This window comes from Arachis duranensis, chromosome 10, assembly GCF_000817695.3.
Source record: "Arachis duranensis cultivar V14167 chromosome 10, aradu.V14167.gnm2.J7QH, whole genome shotgun sequence".
In the NCBI taxonomy this organism is placed as follows: Eukaryota; Viridiplantae; Streptophyta; class Magnoliopsida; order Fabales; family Fabaceae; genus Arachis; species Arachis duranensis.
In genome coordinates, this window is record NC_029781.3 from 36,908,028 (window position 1) to 36,914,387 (window position 6,360).

Consider the following 6,360-nt stretch of genomic DNA (forward strand, 5'->3'; position numbering starts at 1 on the left):
ACTTAGGAACTCTTTAGTTACTAATGCCCAAGTAATTGATGATTGGGAGCCATTGACTCTAGTTCTCACAAATTGAATTAGTAGAGAGTTAGGACTTATGGACTAGGATTGTTATAGCTCATTTGACTTTCCTCTACTACTAGTTAGAGGATGATTTAATGAGATTGATCCTTGCCAATTCTCATGTTGTGGTTAGTGATTAGGATAGAGATCCTTGACCACCAACCCTTTCCAAGACCTTTTTAGCCATTGGTTCATTTCCTTGCCATTTATCTTTCATGTCTATTATCAAAACCCCAAACATAAATCATAACCAATAACAAGACACTTTATTGCAATTCCTAGGGAGAACGACCCGAGGTTTAAATACTTCGGTTTATAATTTTAGGGGTTTGTTTTAGTGACAAACAATCTTTTGTATGAAAGGATTATTACTTGGTTTAGAAACTATACTTTGACGAGATTTCATTTATGAAATTCTAAACCGTCAAAAATCTTCTCATCAGTCCACCATGTAGTGACATATATGCTTGGAAAGCTCTGGATTCCTACTTCCTAATGCCTTTAGAATCACTTCATTTGGAGCTTTGCATCTCAAGTTATTCTTGTTTGAAGTATACCCCTTCAGGCTATGAGGAGCAACGTTTCCAGCAACGTTGCAGCACCAACTTTGGCTTCAACGTTGCTTCCCTTTGCTTCCTTTCATGGCTTTCTTGTTGCTTCTTTGCCTTCCTTTTCTTAGCTTCTTCTTACCTATCATCAACCAAACAAAATTCATCAACGTATTACTTTAATCACAAGATAATGCATCATTCATAGCATCAAACAATTCTTTGCATAAATCTCAGGAAAATGCACAAAATTAACAATGTTTGATCGAATCAAGACAAGCATAAATTTCTCATCCAAATACTTATTTATTGCCTAAGAAATTCATGAAACTACTCTAAAACAAACTAAAAATGGCTTGTAAAACTAGCCAAGATGCCCTGACATCAGAGGCCAACCTATTAACTCTACTTCCAAAAGCCTTAAGTACGTAATATCTACTCCTAGGCTTGAAGTAAATCAAATAGGCTTGATCACATCAATCCATAAGTCCCAACCTATCTACTAATTAGATTAATAGTGGGTTGGTGTCAATGAGTATCAAATTGATCACCAAGGGTTCTCAAATCACCAATTCATTGAGACGCAATGACTCAAGGTCACTCAATTCCCTTGGCCTAGGCCAAAAGTAAAGGAAACTACTAAAAAACTAGAGGAAACATTCTATCAAACATCTAAAATGCAAGAAAAGTAAACATCACCAAATGTATGAATTACCAAAATCCATGACTAACACAAACAAGAGATCATCAATAACAATGAAGATAAACATATAAAGAGACTTAGAAACATGAAATTGCATTAAAAGAAAATTAAAATCAATAAGAGTTCATAAACATGAAAGAGAGTAAAATATGAAAATTAACAAGAGAAACTAAGAAGATTGAGACAATAGAACAATAAAATGTAAAGAGAATTAAACTAAAAACAAGAATTGACAGATGAATTTGAGAGAGATTAAGCGAACTTTATCCTAATTTCTATCCTAAATCTAGAGAAAGGAGAGAGCTTCTCTATCTAGAATTCTACCCTAAAACATGATGGAAACTAAACTAGGATAACTTGGTTCATTCCCCTCCAATCCTTGGGTTCAATAGCATCAGAAATGAGTTGGATTTGGGCTTGGGAAGCTCAGAAATCGCCCCCAGCATTTTGCCTTTAAGTGAGTCACATGCGGACATCGACAAATACTCATCATGTGCGCGTATGCGTCGCCTGGCAATTTTCCTATCCACGCGTATGCGCCTTGTACGCGTACGTGTCGCCATACAATGTCACTTCCACGCGCGCGCCTGGTGTGTGTGCGCGTCCATTGATGTATTCTCAATCCTTGTTTCCTCATGCATTCTCCACTTTATATGCTTTTCTCTTCACTTCTTCCATCCAATACTTGCCTTATGAACCTGAAATCACTAACAAACACCTCAAGGCATCAAATAGAATTAGGTGAGTTAAAATCACCAATTTAATGGCCTAAAAAGCATGTTTTCACATTTAAGCACAAATCAAGGAAGAATTACAAAACCATGCTATGTCATTGAATAAATGTAAGAAAAATTGATAAAATCCCCCAAATTAAGCACAAGATAAACCACAAAATTGGGATTTATCATATACTCATTTAGAATCATAAAGGTTTTCATTAAAGCAAGTGTAGTTTCGTCTTTAAACAGATTTTGGAAAAGTAAGAGATGAGTAAAAGAGGTTAGTCTTTCTCGCTTTCTGTTTCTATTTTTGTTCCATTTGTCTTCTTTTTTTTGTCTTGTGGTAAACAATGGATGAGAAAAAGAGAAAAGGGTTGCATAATGTAAATGATGATGGGTGTTGTAATTGGGTGAGTGAGGATGTTAAAGTTCGTGGGTCTCTCTTTGTTGATATGGATAGTGTTGATGAGATAGATACTTCAAAGATAGTAAGGTCTGGGATTCAGGTAGAACTGTTGCCATGCACAAAGGCTGAGCGTGTCTTTTATAGAGATAATTATTTTGAGAATTTTTATATGTATAGTTGTGTTCTGGAAGAGTTTCGGGTGAAGCTTCCTTTTACAAATTTTGAGTATAGTGTGTTGAAGTGGTTGAATTGTGCACCGTCTTAGTTACACCTAAATGGTTGGGAGTTTTTGAGGTATTTTGAAATTTTGATGGAGTTTTTGGAAGTTAAACCTTCATTAGATTTATTCTTTTCAATGTTTAAGGCTAAGGGGGTTTGGATAAATTTGAATAGCTCGCCTGGCTTTTCAATTTTTAAATATATAAGTTGTCGTTCAAATAATTCAAAGAAATATTTTTGAAAATAAAATTGGCGGAAGAATATTTTCCTTTTTATCTTGATGAACATCTCAGTGAAAAGTTTCCTCTCTGGTGGTGTTCACAACCACAACATATTTTGGGTCCGGAGAAAATAAATTCGAGGAATGAGTGTATAATTGACTATTTGTTGGATGTTGTTGGTAGAGAAAACTTAATTTCTCTTTTTGATTTTCTTCCATGGGAGGAGGAAAAAATGTCAGTGGTGAACTATCTTGGTAAGGTTTGATAGGAAATGTTTGTATATTTAGAAATAGCTCGTATCTGGATGTTAATGTATGTTTTTCTTTTGTAGCTAGAAAATACCCAGGTGTGTCTACTATGATCTTGAGAGCTCGTCTTAGGACGGAAAAGTTGGAAAAGGAGGGTTCGTCTTTAAACCCCGAGAAGGGAGATGGTGAATGGGAGGTTAATCAACCGAGTCGAGGGAGGAAGAAGATTACTTTTAAAAAGAGAAAATATGACCTTATTGATGTTGATGCATTTGATGACTTAGTGGAAAAGTCAAAAGAAATTCCTTTAGAAGAGCTAGCTAATTTTGTAAGTAATCGAGAAAAATTGCATGGTTTTGACGAGGATGGTGATGGTTCCTCGGTATGGAACAAAAATTTCCCCTTTATGGTTGTTGCGGATGAGATGTTGCAGTCTTTGTTCGATGTGAACTTAGTGAACGAGCTTTGAGATGTTGCAATTGATAAATCCCAAGTCGGGAGGTGAAGCATAAGGGGTTGTTAGAGGAAACTGATAAGTTAGCCAGATTGAAAAGTAATTTAGATAAGAAGAATGATATCATAGCCGAGGTTTAAAAGAAAGTTGTCAGAAACAGAAGAAGAGCTGAAAGCTGTTAAGAGCAATTATGAGAAAGAAGTAGAATTGTTGAAGAAGAGGGAGAGTGATCTCTCTAATATGAATACCCGAATGATTGAGATTACTGTAAAATTGAAAAATTTGGAGAACAGTAGACAAACTAAAATTTTAGATGCCTTTGTTGAAGGATTTGAGCGTGCTGTTATGCAAGTAAACCTATTAACCCCCAATAGTGACTTCTCGGCGATGGATCTAAGCAAAGTCGTTCGAGAGGGTTTGTTGGTGGATGACGATGATGCTGCCGAGGATAAGGATGATAACCTGGCTGATATATCTTTGTAGTTTTTGTTTAAGTATTTTTGGTTATCAATGTTTTGATGAAATTTGGACTTGCCAATTTATTTTATCTTTTTTGGGTTGTAATAGATAGTTTCTTAAACTTGTTGGGATAATATTCTGATAACTATTTGATAAATTATGAACTTTTGATTGGTTGATTTGGTTCCTTGGCAATGACCATTTTAGATTGCCGTGAGTTGGTATTGTATTACACCAATATGTTCGATTCTTATTCGTTAGTAGGTTTGATAGAGTGCACTTGTATTGAGTGAGAGTATATCGTTGATTTGTTTGACAATTGATTGGAGTTTGAGTTTGCATGTTTGCATTGTGATTTTGGATACACTTTGTGATTGTTCAATATTTGATTGAATGAGTTGATTGACTGTAGGTAGTCATAGTTCGGATTGATATAGATCGGAAGCTAGTTGATATAGATTGAAAAAATGAGATAGTTAATTCAAAAGAAAAGAGATAGTTGATATAGATCAGCCTTTCTCAGGCCATAATGGATTGTTATATGACTTTTGTTTACGAAGGTGCAGGTAGTCTTTTCTCATTAAAACCTCTCCAAACAAAATCCTTTTTGGAAAAAAACTTCTGAGTTGGAAAAAGTGTACAAGCCTGTCCCTGTCATTTTAGCTAAAATACTGCTTTAAAGAGGAAATATTCCAAGTGTTAGGTAATATTGTACTATTTAGAGATTCAAGCTTATAAGCACCATTTCTGAGGACTTCAAGGATTCTAAGTGGACCTTCTCATATGGCGGCAAGTTTCCCATAGGATGGAGGTCACCTGGCTTGCTTGGTCTTTCTAAGTACTAAGTCACCAACTTGAAATGAGTGAGGACTGGCCTTCTGATTGTATCACCGACCTATAGGGAGGAGAAGAGAAGAGAGAAAGTAAAAGAACCTTAAAAAGAAGAAGATGAAAATAGGGAGGTAATTGGGAGTATTAGTGAGAAAAGAGTAGTAAGAATGGAAGAAGAAATTAAGAAAGAGAGAAGAAGAAGAAGGATGAGGAAGAGAGTAAGAACAAGAAGAAGGATGAGGAAGAGAGTAAGAAGAAGAAGGATGAGGAAGAGAGTAAGAAGAAGAGGAAGAAAGGTTTAGGATTTGAAAGAAAATAAAAGAAAAGGAAAGAAGGTTGGAAGAGAACGTAACAGTGGGGTGCGCTGATTAAGTTACGCGGCGCAGTCGACGCGCACGCGTCGCCCATGCGTACGCGGGGGTGGGCTAAAAGGTAAGGGATGCGTAAGCGTCGATCAAGCATGCGCGTGATCAGGATCCGTGCAAAACACGCGAATCCATCTTCGATCTCACACACAACTCTCTGTTCAAAATACCCATTTACGCTGATTAACACACCCACGCGCACGCGTCATGGACGCTTACGCTCCAGTTGGCAAAGTGACAGGTGACGCGTAGGCGTCTATGACACGTACGCGTGACCACTGGTCATGCTAGACGCACGATTCCAGTGCCAAGGCAGCTCAACTCTCGGACAAAACACATTTTATGCCGATGATCAACCCACGCGTACGCGTGGGTCAGCTTGTGTGTGAGGCACCGCTTCTGTGCAATTCTGACACAACTCTCTGCCCATTTTTTCTTTTCATGCACCCACCAGTGACGCGTACGCGTCATAGACGCTCGCACATGGATGCTTTTTTTTAAATATAAAAAATGTGCAGAATTGAGAATTAACATTAGTATAAATGAGATGAAAATAATAAAAAAGGGAAGACCATACCATGGTGGGTTGACTCACACCTAGCACTTTTGTTTAACGTCCTTAAGTTGGACGGTTGGTGCATGAAATTGTGATCATCAATGGCGCCATCAACATGGTACGCTCAATTGCAATCTCAACTCTTTAGCACAACTTCGCACAACTAACCAGCAAGTGCACTGGGTCGTCCAAGTAATAAACCTTACGCGAGTAAGGGTCGATCCCACGGAGATTGTTGGTATGAAGCAAGCTATGGTCATCTTGTAAATCTCAGTCAGGCGGATTCAAATGGTTATAGAGGATTGATAATTAAAAGATGAATAAAACATAAAATAAAGATAGAGATAGTTATGTAATTCATTGGTGAGAATTTCAGATAAGCGTATGGAGATGCTTTGTCCCTTCCGTCTCTCTGCTTTCCTACTGTCTTCATCCAATCCTTTACTCCTTTCCATGGAAAGCTATATGTTGGGCATCACCATTGCCGATGGCTACAGTCCCGTCCTCTCAGTGAAAATGTTCAACGCGCTCTGTCACAGCACGGTTATTCATCTGTCGGTTCTCGATC